At 34.0% G+C, this 14,831-nt stretch overlaps 1 protein-coding gene across 1 annotated transcript in view; it reads left to right on the top strand.

Moving 5' to 3' along the window:
- CSMD3 (CUB and Sushi multiple domains 3) overlaps positions 1–14,831 on the top strand; it is a 1,224,761-nt gene that overhangs the window by 717,037 nt on the left and 492,893 nt on the right. The gene's annotated exons all lie outside the window — the stretch shown is intronic.

Below are 14,831 nucleotides of genomic sequence, written 5' to 3'. Positions count from 1 at the left end.
AAGATAGTGCATATGAAAACTCTAATATCCATGTCCTTCACCTACTCACTTCCAATTATTTTCCACAATGCTAGCTTGACCATATATGAAATAATGACAATCTTTACCAACATCAGTAATTCTATTTCCTGCGACATTTCTACTAGAAACTTACTGGTCAGTGGCCTGACTTCTTTCCTTATAGTTTTCTTATGGTAGTATTTCACAAGATATGTGCTCAATTTCTTTGAGAAATGCAATCAATATACCCTTTTTAAAAATAGTATTTATCATCGTTTCCTTCTGTTTTAAGTCTAGAATCCTTGTTTAGTCTTTCATTATAATTAATCCATTACACAAACAAAAACAAAATGGAAAATGGCTTTCTTTACTTTTTCACTATATCTAGAAATATTCCAACCACAATTGAAAGCAACTATCCTCTTTTCCACCAAATAACTGTACTTCAGATTTATAACTACAAGGTTCAAATGCTAATTTAATACTTCAATAGTATATTTGTTTCTGAGTACACTAGTTTCTTAGTATTTACCACACATTTGTTGGCTAAACACAAAAGGAATTTATTCTCTCAGAGTTCTGGAGGCAAAAAGTTTGAAATCTGTCAGGGCTGCTCTCCCTGTAGGGACTATGTAAAGGGAATAATCAGGTCCTTGCTTCTTCTAGTTTATAGTGGTTGCCCTAGCATTTCTGTCCTAGTGGCCACATCACTCCACTCTCTATTTCAATTGTGTTCTCTTTTGTGTGTCCATATAAGAGAGAGGAAAACCTAATCTCCTTTTATCTCTCTCTTATGTGGACACATGATGTCATTTAGGGCTCACACAGGTAATTCAGGATTATCTTCGCATACCAAAATCGTTAATTACATCTGCAAAGATCATTTTTCCAAAAATTTAATATTTGCAAATTCTAGAGATTGACATAGACATCTTGTGAGGGGCCATAACAAAAATCTTTCTTTTTCACTTTTTAACACTATTATTTTATACTTTCTTTTACAATTTCTAATTGCTCATACTCCATCATCCTTGGCCACTCAAAATCAGCTGATAATTGTGTTTCACACTGTATTAGGAAAATAACAATAATCAGTCAAGAATATTCCAGCTTTTTACCAGTAATATTACACAACTGGTACTATCACTACTCTTCTATTGTTTGTCTTTCCTGTTAAATGAAAGATTGGCCCCTCCTCCCTCACCCCTGCTCTAAGAACAGTCTTGTTCTTTTGCTCTGGATCTCATGCCTTTTCACCTTCTCATCCCTGCACTCTCATTCACCTTTGGTGAGAGTATACTTTGACAAAATCATCTGGAGATATAGTTTTGCAATGTATTAAAACAAACAGAAAAAGTACATAACTTTTGACTCAAAATTTTACTTCCAAAAACTTGTTGCACAAAAATATTCAGCTTAACAAAAATAAAAATATAAGCCAGTTTTTTGAAGCATTATTTGTACTGTCAAAAAAAAAAAAGTTTGTGTGTGTATGCATATATATGTATATGTAACTCTTAAATTCCCTCAGTTTGCTGATGTCTAATATGTAATGCAATTTTAAAAGTTGTTTTATTTTTTCAAAAAAGAATAACAATAATTTGTACATATAGCTATTGTATGGTGTCCATAATTGCTGAAATAATCAAACAAGTAGCAGAAGCAGAACTTTACCTATTTTTTTAAAATAGGAGAAATGGCATGCAAATTTATTAATGTGCACACAGAGAGAACCACAGAGTGATTACTCCCTTATCCCCAGTGGGGTTCAGAAGTTCTTGAAGTTACAGAAAGGATGTGGGCTTGTATTGTGGCAAAATATGTTATGGGAGGAGGAGAAGAAGGGGCTTGGCTAGGAAAGGTGGTCTTGCTATGTAGAACTACAACGTGTAGACACATTTTTGTTCAAAACAACAATAACAGAATATAGATATGAATAAGGCAAGATCTGAAAGAATAATACTGTGTTAACAATCTTCGCTCATAAAAAATGGAAATATATGAGAAAGGTTTGGTTTTGTATATGTCCATTTTGTTTTTAACAGTTAACCTCTACTGATATTTACATACATATGTGTATAGATAAATAACTTATTTTAATTCTTTATTGTTTTTAGAAAATTATAATCAGATAAATTATATCTAACTCATATTTTTTTTGTTCTGTGTTTTGGAACTTTATGTTACCTCTGTTTTTGTTCAATTTCCTAAGCTATTCATCTAATAAATTTACTTGAACAATTTGGTTGTCATAATCAGTTTACTGTCTTGAGAGCACTATATCTAATCTTAATGAAGGGGAATTAGAAATCCAGCTGAAAAAGCTTTAATTCTTGCAAACGATCTGTATTTTCTATCACATGACTACTCCCAATTAACTATAGTGTTAATGCCTTTTGTCTTTTATGATAAACAACAAGAAAATGCCTGTCAGAAAAGGAAATTAGCATTACACCAGATAATTTCAAATAGATGCCAATGTAACACAAGAATTTACAGTCTGGAAAACATGATAAGTCAAATTTTAGACACTGTTTTTTACGCTGTCTTTTTTGGTTAATGAAATGACTTCACATAGACTGAATTCACATTTTAAACAGTTTGAAAATGCCATTTAGAATTCAGCAGTATTTTACTGTTCCATTTCATTTTGAATAAGATTTGGGTAAAATATACTTATTGTAAAAAGTAACATAAAATAGACCAATAGAGATAATCAATCCTAGATCACAATAATCATATTTATAAAATAACAGATATTATACAATGGCATTAGTATAAAAATGGAAATGATTAAGCTTTAATTTTATTAATTGTATATATATACATACATATATACACATATATATATAGGTGATGGTAAGCATGATTTAAAAGCCAATTTGCAAACTGAGAAAGAAAACTATGCCATTTTCACTGAAGTCATTAAGAATCTTGAAGCAGTGTGTAACACCCTCCAAGAATAATCCTTGGGGTTTAAATGCTCATTCACCCTCTTTGTTAGTTTAATTCAACAGAAAATGTCTTGTTCACACACTAGACAGAGTTGGAAAGAAGCCATAGAAGATTATGTCTACTCAATAAAATAGACCCTTTATGTTTATGTTGCTTTGCTCATAATCTCGTATCTGTAGCACTACAACTAATTAATTGTCTTATATTCAGTTTGTGGAAAATCAGATGCAGTTCATGACTTATTTTTTTGATACATTTTTTGTTTGGAACTTTATAACTCACCAACACTTCCCTTACTGCAATATATGAAATGTTTACTGTACATGATACAAATCAGGAAAATTCTATAATTATTCAAAATAATTATACATTTGTGTAGTTCCAGAAAATAATAGTTTTTAACAGCATATGAGATTTTTTAATATAGTCTGTATTTTTTTTGTTGTTCAGAAATAAACACCTGAAGAATGAGGCTAAATACATTTAAGCAGCATAGTCATTTTTGTCCTTTTTTTTTTTTTAATTTCTTTGCTTGCCCATGAGCTACATGGAGAAATAAAGTGCGCTTTAATCAGCCATTTTCTTTTGAATCATATTCCCATGGTTCTTATATTTAATCATTTGATGTAATATCATTTCGTTGCTTAGTGATATTGATCAAGCATTAAATCTAATACATTATATCAATAATCAAATTTTCCTTTTTTCTGTATCTTTTTAAAAATGTAATGAGGCATCTATAGTATTTGGATTATCTTTCATTATGTTGTTGTTATAACTTTGCGAATAAAGTTACTAGAAAAGGAAGAATTTCAAAATAGAAAAGTCTAAAATCCTGTTGGTTGGATGAGCAATGTCTCTTCTTCCAAAACACAGCATAAATCCAAGCTCCATATGTAATTTAACAAACACTGGTCTGAGTATACTATGCACCAAACACTCCACTCAATACTAGGTTTAGAAAAATATACGATCTTCTCTTTCATGTCTATACCTTCTCTAGCCACCTTCAACTACTTTCTTTGCTAATCCATTTCCTGCTCTTCATAAAATTATCTTAACTACTTGCCACATACATAGTCATTGGATAAATACTTAGAATTCATTCTAAGCCTAGGAGGAAACAGAGGTGATATGCTGATTTATATCACTGGCCTAGCCTACCTAAACGACAAGCAAGTACATAATTATTTTTCAACAGAAAGTGGCAGTCTGCATGCTCAGAGAAATTGATATGGTTATGCTTTGTTTCTCCACCCAAATTTCGTCTTGAATTATAATCTCCATAATCCCTATAATCCCCAAGTATCAAGTGAGAGACCCGGTGGAGGTAATTGAATCATAGGATTGGTTTCCCACATGCTGTTCTAATATTGAGTGAGCTCTCATGAGATCTGATGGTTTATAATTGTTTGGTAGTTCCTCCTGCATTCATTTTCCTTTCTGCCACTTTGTAAAGAAGGTGCCTTGCTTCCCTTTTGCCTTCCGCCATGATTGTAAGTTTTCTGAGGACTCTGCAGCCATGCTGAACTGTGAGTCAATTAAACCTCTTTCCTTTATAAATTACTCAGTCTCAGGCAGTTCTTCATAGCAGTATGAAAATGGACTAATACAGCAATCATACACAGGTTGCAATCTCATATTTTCTCCTCTCATGCCTATGTTTCATTTCACCAATAAACAGTTAATAAGAAATAAATACTTTATGGACTGAAATTCAAACTAATTCAAACTTCATAACTTATGTTTGAGTCACAGTTAATTGGAAAAAAATTCTTTTGGATCTTTTTCTCTTTGTTCCAAATTAGGTAACAATTTTTGAGGTACTATGTATTGATATTATAAGAGCAAATAAAAGCAGTTTCTGGTCAATTCTCCCTTTCATATATACAAAAGAAAATAAGCCAAGTATATTTCAGTTTGTGTTAGAAATTCATTTGTATATGTTATACCAACATAATTTAGAGTTTATCAATTTGGATTGGATCAACTTCCATTTGAACTACTATGGGACAATTTAAAGGCACTAATTAACATTCACATTTCCCTTTAATATTGATCTTATTTTAGATGACATTAACTATATGCCGTATCTACCACCAGATCTACACAGGTAATCAAAATATTTGCCTGTTTTTGATGACTTTCTGCCTGTTAATATAACTAAAGTAGCAATGCTTCTATCTAAAGCTAGTCCTTTCACTAGCACACTAAACCCCACTCTTTCTAACCTACTCTAAGATTTTAGTTTAGCCAGCCTCCCTTCTTTTTTCTGTTTCGTCATGTTTTCTATCTTTATGGGACTATGATTATAAAAGCAAGGATTTATTTCACCCTTTGTTAAAAAAAAAAAAAAAGTTCTTTTCACCCACTTTCCCTGCCAGCTATTGCCATATCTTTTTACTTCTCTTTGCTGCAAATTTGCTCAAAAGAGTTATTCATCTTTGCTAACTTTGATTTGCCTCTTTCCTACCCTCCCAAACCCATTGTTCCAAACAGACTTTCAGAACTGTGGTAACAAAACTTCTCTGGCAAAGTCAAAATTTTCCTCTACATTGCTAAGTCTAATAGTGGATTCTCTGTACACTTTTTATTTGACAAATCAGCAGTATTTACCTTAGCACTAAATGCTCAGTTTTCCTCATTACTTTTATTCAACTGGGTTTCAATTCCTGGTTTTTCTCCTGTCACATTGTTTTCTCCTCTTCTGTCTGATCACTTAATGTTAATGGAACTTCATCATCTTTTCTTCTTTCACACTCACCCATTCAGCAATACCCTCTGGGTTACATGATTTTAAATACCACGTATATATGCACTCTCACATGTACATTGCCAGCCCAAATATGCTGCTGGACCTTTAGACAGTCAACTGCTTTCTTGAAATCTCTACTTGGACACCTAATTCCCTAAGTTAAGTATGGGGATATTTAATTGATTTTTTACCAAACTGCTTTCCCTAGTCTTCTCCATCTAAGTTAACAGAAATCTCATCATTACTGTTGCTCAGACAGTTATTGGGGACATACTTGATTTACCCATTTCTCTCATCCTTTCATGATTTATTAGCAAATTATTTTGGCTTCACTTTGAAAACATGTCTGGAATTCAATCCCTTATCACCACCACTACTGCTAACTTCTTGGTCAACCACTATCATCAGGCACCTAGATTATGGCAATAACTGTAATTGATTTCTCTGTTTCCACCCTTTTTCTTTCCTTATCACTCTTCTTCACTTAGGCATACTCCTCCCTTAGGGCCTTTCCTCTTATATGTCCATGGCTAACCCCTTCAACTTTTTCAGGTCTTAGCTCAAATGCCATTTTCCGAGGGGGCCTGCTTACTCACTATAATAAAAATTGGAGCCTATTCACCCCTCCACAGTTGCCCTATTCTGCTTCATTTTTTTTTTCATCCATAGCACTTATTACCTTCTAATATTACATAATTTTATTATGTCTGATTAGTATTTTCTGTCTCTCTTCACTGAAATATGAACTCCAGAAGGACAGGTATTTTTTTTCCAAGGTGGGGAGTGAACAGATTATCTCTCATTTACTGCTATGCCCAAGTGCCTAGAACAACACATGGTTTAGAGTGAGTGCTCAATATATTTTTATTAAATAACTGCATTGGTGTGCTTAGTGCATACCATGCTGTGTACTGTGTTGATTACCTTGCTTAATCTGTTCATGAATTCAATGAAGTAGCTTTATTTTGTTTCCTCTTGTAGGGATGATAAAACTAAGTCTCTGTGGTTGTAAGTAATGTGCCCAAAGTTATGCTGTCAGCAGTAGCAAAAATGGGATTTAAATCTAGGTAGCCTGACTCCAAATTTTCTGCTTTGAATCCCCATTGTTTCCCATCTTAACATGAGCTCATTATTGCATCTGAAACACATATAATGCAGTGCATTGAACTCTGGAAATAACATTTCTGCTGATAATCATGAAAAATAATAGCCCCACTTCTTGGCAACTTAGAAAAGTTACTGTTGTTGACATTTGATGTTGAGAATTTACCTTACACTTTAATAAAATATATCAAGTAAGCCATTTGCTGTGTTCATGACTATGAGATGTAACATGCCAAATCTAATATACTCACCACAAGAACTGGTTTTAAATATAGATTTAAATGCTTGTGAGAAATGTTCTGAACTATTTTGACCCATTGGAGGCACAGTAACAGGATAGTTTCTTCCTCCGGAAATAGGAATAGCACATGTTCTGTCACTATTGGCAAGAAAATTCATAAGAAAATGAGTAGCCATAATTTTAAGTTAGGAAATCTATAATATCAGCATTGGCTTTTCTTTCCCTCTGTGTTAATATCTACTCCAAGCTATGCAAATGATTCTGCATACTTAGGTTAATGATTATTACATTTTAAGATTTTCAGATTTTTCAACTGATAATTTAACTCTACATTTTATCAATACCTTAATGATCAGGTTATTTTTTGCTACTTGTCAGCAAATGACTAATGTGACCTGCTTGTTACTCACAAAAATATGTCATCTACAGATTTCAAAAGTGTTAACTTCTGTTTCTTTTGAGCCTATTATAAATTTAGGAAAATACAATTTCAAAACCCCAACATATTTTGTGATTTTTGATCTTCAGTTACAAGTGAGTCATCTTAATACTCCCACTTAAATTATGACACATCATATGTTTCATAATTACCATTATTACTTATACACATATTATTTTCTGTAGCTCGTGAATTAATTCCTCATTTTAGTGAGTCTTTAATTCCTTGTGTCTATTTTGAAAAGTTTAAAACCTTCAGAAACACTGAAAGAATAAGAAAAGGGCATATTTTTCACTTAGATTCATCAGTTTTTACAATTTTGCCACATTGGCATTCTATGTTTCACTGTTTATCCCTCCTACACTACACACACACACACGCTAATGTACACACGGGCTCGTGTGCACGCACACAGAAACACATCTTTATTTGCTTATTTATTTATTTTGCATAACAATTTGAAAGTAGGGTGCAAACACCACGTGTCTTCACCAGTGAATACATAAACATCTTCTAATCGTAACAACCTTCCCTTAAGTAGCCACAATATCAATATCACTTTTAGAAAATTAACATTCATTCACCAATATTATCTACTGTACAATCCATTTTCAATACACTCAGTTGGCCCAAAAAGGTCTTGCATAGCCTTTAAAAAAAAAAAAAATCTAAGATCTAATTAACGTGCACTCATTGCGTTTGTTTGTTATGTCTCTTTGGTATCTTTTCCTCTGGAACAGTTCCCTTGCTTTTGTTTTGTTTTGTTTTTTTCTTTTCACTGAATTTTTAGCAGAGTTAACACCAGCTACCTTCTATATTATCCTAATAATGATTTGTACTGACGATGTATTATTTTGTGAGCTATTTAATATAATTCCCAACACAGACTTAAGTATGGATTACTTTCATATAATGAAATTGAGCTTAAAAAAAGTGAAGTTAGGTCTCCAAATTGTATACATTTTGCAAGTTGCAGAGTAATATTTCAAACACAAGAAGGTCAGATTTCAAAATATGTACACGTAACCAATGCAGGATCCCTGCATCTTGACCAAATCATATTCTTGCATTTGTAGTGTTATTTATTGTTTAATACTGATAAATTTACATGTGTATCTTACCTAACACATCAAATATATTAATATCATCCCTTCAAAAATTCTGATGATAATTGGGAGGCTAATCGCTGGTTCGCAATATGTAGGAAACATTAAAACAAAAAATAGTTATAAGGTCTCACTAGATGTTTCTTTTCTTTACTCTCAAATAGTGCCAAAAGCTGACAAAGCAGGAATGCATCAAGGAACAATCATTGGTAAAAGTCTAGACGAGGTATCTTTAGTAGATCAAAAATAGAGCTTGTGAAATTATTATCATTGACAAATACTTGTTCTTCTTCTCTTTCATGTATTCATTCTATACAGTCCAGCTTTTCAGAATCTAGTTTTCCACCTATTTGATATTTTAACTTTTTTTCTTTTCTTTCTTTTTTTTATTATACTTTAAGTTCTAGGGTACAGGTGCACAATGTGCAGGTTTGTTACATATGTATACATGTGCCATGTTGGCGTGCTGCACCCATTAACTCATAATTTAAATTAGGTGTGTGTATATATATATTTTTTTTACTTTTTTCTTATTTTTTTTTTTTTTTTTTTCTGAGACAAGGTCTCATTCTGTCATCCAGGCTAGAGTGCAGTGGCAGGATCTCAGTTCACTGCAAACTCTGCCTCCCAGGTTCAAGTGATTCTCATGCCTCGGCCTCCTGAGTAGCTGGGATTACAGGCCTCCCACCACCATGCCCAGCTAATTTTTGTACTTTTAGTAGAGACAGGGTTTCACTATGTTGGCCAGACTGGTTTGAAACTCCTGACCTCAGGTGATCCACCCACCTCGGCCTCCCAAAGTGCTGTGATTACAGGCATGAGCCACCACGCTTGGCCAACATTTTAACGTTTCTAATGTGATTGTTACCAAGGTCAAATAAGCCAATAGATTCAGTTTTTCGTGGTGATTTTTCCAATTGTTCACATATCAAAGCTGTCAGAATATGTTTGATAATTAACAAGTCAAAGAAACATTATATAATTGATACGTGTGGGATCTACTACAGGTAAGGCATTGAACTATTGATCTGAGCAACTCTAATCTAGAGTTGGGATTTAACCATATATATGGACACTAATTTCTTGATAGATCCTGTTCTAGTGTTAAAGCACTGTGGGGTCACAAATGAATTCAGACTTGAACTAGATTTTGTAGAAAGTGAAACAACATATACAGTGAAAGTAGATGAGGATACATTCCAAACTGATAATTTCAGAATACTAAAGTCATACAAACTTCTCTTGAAGATTACTCTCTCCCTCTGCTTTCATATTATTTAATAAAATATGTATAAACAGAAAATATATAAATTTATCTTAGAATATTACTTGTATTCCACATATCATTTATCTGAAATCTAGACTGTGAACTCTTCAAGAAGCAACAGCATCGCTTATTTATATTGTCAGAATCTGGCACTGTGCTTAGCACATTGGAAGTTTTAGTGAATGATTGTTAAACCAATTAATCACATCCTGGATAGGTACTGTGCTGCAGTTCAGAGTGTCACCATCTCAATTCACAGTTTACTCCCAGATCTACATGCAAATGAATATGATTCCTTGCATTTATGTAGGGTCCATATAGGCCTAGGACAGTTTAAAATATTAAGTTTTGGAAAACGACCATTTTGTAGGTGAACTATGTGATACTTGGTTTTTACTGTATTCAAATTTACATATTTGAATTTGTCACATTTGAATGTCACATTCCTCTATTAGTCAGGGATCAGCTGAAAGAAGGAAAAAAAAAGAAACGAAAATAAAAGAAAAAAAAATCTAACGTTTTAAGCAGAAAGGGATTTAAAGTCAGATGAGTTGGTTAACAAAATTGTTGGAATGGTTAAAAGAGCAGATTCCAGACCAGGTTTCTAGGAGAGACTATAAGAATAGCAAGAAACAAACTACCAAATGAATGGAACCTTTGCCACAGTTAGGTCAGGGGAAATCAAGAAGTTGAGCTTAGCATCAATAAAGACTTCCATTCAAAAATCAGTGCTCTTGAAGTCATGACTTGACAAAGGGATTTGACTTCAGAGAAACCCAGTGACCACGCTTGTCTTCATGACCAAAAGCACAGGAAAGGTGAGAAAGGTAGTTTCTTTGTCTCTGTCACTTTTTAAATCTTAGCTAATTGACTACATCTAATCCACAGTTAGGAGGCTAGTTGCAAAGGTGTTTAAGAAAGGGATTGCTGTTTCTATGCTTATTTGTTCCTTTATTTTTTTAGTACTGAAAGGCATTTCAAATAAAGTTTGGAATAACTGTTGAATATTAATTCTTCATAACTACCTCAAATGTTACATATAAGACTCTTTGCTAATAGATTTTTCTGTACTATTATTAATTCCTTTTACTTTTTCAGTCTTCTACCTACTGCTATGGACTGAATTGTGTCCCCATAAACTTCATATGCTAAAGTCCTAACTCCTAATATGATGGTATTTGGAGATGGGGCCTTTGAAAGGTCAAGCTCTCATGATGTGATCAGTGCTCTTCTAAGAAGAGACATGAAATCTCCCTCTGTCTCTCTGTCTGTCTGTCTCTCTCTCTCTCTTTTCCCCATGCGAGGATATATCAAGAAGGCAGCCACCTGTGAGCTAGAAAAAGAGCTTTCATCAAAACCAAAGCTGCCAGCACCCTGATCTTAGACTTCCCAGCCTCCAGAACTGTGAGAAATAAACACCTGTTGTTTAAGCCAACTCTTAAGTCTTTTTTTTGTTATTATTATACTTTAAGTTCTAGGGTACATGTGCACAAAGTGCAGGTTTGTTACATATGTATACATGTGCCATGTTTGTGTGCTGCAGTCATTAACTCATCATTTACATTAGGTATATCTCCTAATGCTTTCCCTCCTCCTTCCTCCACCACAACAGGTCCAGGTGTGTGATGTTCCCCTTGCTGTGTCCAAGTGTTCTCATCATTCAATTCCCAGCTTGTATAAGGTGTAAGGAAGAGATTCAGTTTTAGCTTTCTACATATGGCTAGCCAGTTTTCTCAGCACCATTTATTAAGTAGGGAATCCTTTCCCCATTTCTTGTTTTTTGTCAGGTTTATCAAAGATCAGATGGTTGTAGATGTGTGGTATTATTTCTGAGAGCTCTGTTCTGTTTCATTGGTCTATATCTGTGTTTTGGTACCAGTACCATGCTGTTTTGGTTACTGTAGCTGTGTAGTATAGTTTGAAGTCAGGTAGCGTGATGCCTCCAGCTTTGTTCTTTTGGATTAGGATTGTCTTGGCAATGTGGGCTGTTTTTTGGTTCCATATGAACTTTAAAGTAGTTTTTTTTCCAATTCTGTAAAGAAAGTCATTGGTAGCTTGATGGGGATGGCGTTGAACCTATAAATTACCTTGGGCGGTATGGCCATTTTCATGATACTGATTCTTCCTATCCATGAGCATGGAATGTTCTTCCATTTGCTTGTGTCCTCTTTCATTTCGTTGAGCAGTGGTTTGTAGTTCTCCCTGAAGAGGTTCTTCAAATTCCTTGTAAATTGGATTCCTAGGTATTCTATTCTCTTTGAAGCAATTGTGAATGGGAGTTCACTCATGATTTGTCTCTCTGTTTGTCTGTTATTGGTGTATAAGAATGCTTGTGATTTTTGCACATCGATTTTGTATCCTGAGACTTTGCTGAAGTTGCTTATCAGCTTAAAGATATTTTGGGGTGAGATGATGGGTTTTTCTAAACATACAGTCATGTCATCTGCAAACAGTGACAATTTGACTTCTTGTTTTCCTAATTGAATACCCTTTATTTCTTTCTCCTGCCTGATTGCCCTGGCCATAACTTCCAACACTATGTTGAATAGGAGTGGTGAGAGAGGGCATCCCTGTCTTGTGCCAGTTTTCAAAGCCACTGAGTATTTTGGTATAGCAGCACAAGCTAAGCAGTATACCTACTCTTTCTTTCCTTGATTTTTTGGAGGACATATTATATTGCTGAACTTTATACCTTAAATTATAATTTATCTTTCTGTAAAATAGTCATAACTTTTACTTAGTCTTCTAATCTGACCTCTAATTCTCTTGCTGTTATCCATGGCAGCAACATACAGTATTTATATATTTCTAGGATCCTTTACTTATGTTTTGTCTAATGAAATTTTTTTACATGAAGTTTGATATAATACATATGGTTTTCAATTTGATAGTTGGTATGTTCTGATATCAGAATAATGTCTTTAATAAATTCAGAGTGAATTTTTAAAGAAAAATGCTTTCTCTTCATTTGACAGTTGTACAGTTTTAAATCTTTTACACAGAGCTCAATACTAATCCCCATCTAATAAATAGATTTAATTTAAACTTAAGAAGTTTTTCTTTTAAATTACCTACTATGTCCCAGGCACTGTGTTAGGTAATGGGGTTGAGAAGACAAAGCAGACAAGGTTCATACATCTATACACCTTCAGATAAGTGAGGACAGGTACATATAAATAGGTTATTTTAATATGTGCTCAGAGCAAACAGAAATGATTTGCTAAAAATGGGGGGGACTGTAAAAGCTGTCCAAGGATAGACACCTTACATAAGTCCTAAATGATAAATAGGAATATTCAAAGTGAAATAGTTAAAAGTCTAAATTATAAATATTTAAATATTAAATTGTTTTGTTATGTGATACTTTTCTTTCTTGCATTGTTATGCATATTACCGTCATCATTTATGCATATATGTATATACACACAGGCATTAGAACAGGAATTATTCATATAAAGCAGTGAAGAGAGAATGAAATAGTTCACCCTTTGCCTATCAAAGTGTGATTTTGAGTTGAGTTGAGTTGAGTTGAGTCGAGTTGAGTTGAGTTGAGACAACAGGCTTGAAAGCCAGCCTTTGTCAGAGAAAAATGAATTTCATGAATTCTTCATTTATTATGAAACCTCTCAAGAATAAAGTACTCATATTATAGAGTATCCTCCATAGTATATAGAAGAGATGGCCTTTATACGTGTGCAATTTAGTTCTTCAGGCTCACTACAAAACAGGAGGAGAAAAATACAAAAGTAGAGGAAATGAAAAACCTATAGCCAGAACCACCATGAAGCTGAGGATTATGCAAATAAATAACACGGTGGTAGTTACTTCTTTTCTCTCACTAAAGTCTATTTTTTATTTTACTTTAAGTTCTGAGATACATGTGCAGAACATGCAGATTTAGTACTTAGGTATACGTGAGCCATAGTGGTTTGCTGCACCGATCAACCCATCATCTAGGTTTTCAGCCCTACATGCATAAGGTATTTGTCCTGATGCTCTCCTTCTCCTTGCCCTCCACACCCTGACAGGTCCTGGTGGGTGTTGTTCCCCTCCATGTATCCACGTGTTCCTCTTGTTCAACTCCCACTTATGAGTGGAAACATGAGATGTTTGGTTTTCTGTTCCTTTGTTAGTTTGCTGAGGATGGTGGCTTCCAGCTTCATCCATGTCCCTGCAAAGGACATGATCTCATTCCTTTTTATAGCTGCACAGTATTCCATGGTATGTATGTACCACATTTTCTCTATTCAGTCTATCATTGATGGGCATTTGGGTTGGTTCCATATCTTTGCTATTGTAAATAGTGCTGCAATAAACATAGGTGTTCGTGTGTCTTTATAGTAGAATGATTTACATTCCTTTGGGTATATACCCCTAATGGGACTGCTGGGTCAAGTGGTATTTCTGGTTCTAGATCCTTGAGGAATTGCCACACTGTCTTCCACTGTGATTGAATTAATTCATATTCCCACCAACAATGTAAAAGCATTCCTATTTCTCCACAGCCTCACCAGCATTATTATTTCTTTTTAATAATTGCCATTCTGACTGGCAAGAGATAGTATCTCATTTTGGTTATGATTTGCATTTCTCTAACGATCAATGATGTTGAGCTTTTCGTCATAAGTTTTTTGGCCGCAAAAATGCCTTCTTTTGAGAAGTGTCTGTTCATGTCCTTCACCTCCTTTTTATGGGGTTGTTTGTTTTTTTCTGATGAATTTAAATTCCTTGTAGATTCTGGATATTAGACCTTTGTCAGATGAACAGATTGAAAAAAATTTCTCCCATTCTGTAGGTTGTTCACTCTGATGATACTTTCTTTTGCTGTGCAGAGGCTCTTTAGTTTAATTAGATCCCATTTGTCAATTTTAGCTTCTTTTGCAATTGCTTTTGACATTTTCATCATGAAATATTTGCCCATGCCTATATCCTGAATCTTATTGCCTAGGTTTTCTTCTAGGGTT

This window comes from Macaca mulatta, chromosome 8 (genome assembly GCF_049350105.2).
Source record: "Macaca mulatta isolate MMU2019108-1 chromosome 8, T2T-MMU8v2.0, whole genome shotgun sequence".
NCBI classification, from domain to species: Eukaryota; Metazoa; Chordata; class Mammalia; order Primates; family Cercopithecidae; genus Macaca; species Macaca mulatta.
Note: the sequence above shows the minus strand (reverse complement) of the source record. Positions and strands in the feature narration are given on the sequence as shown.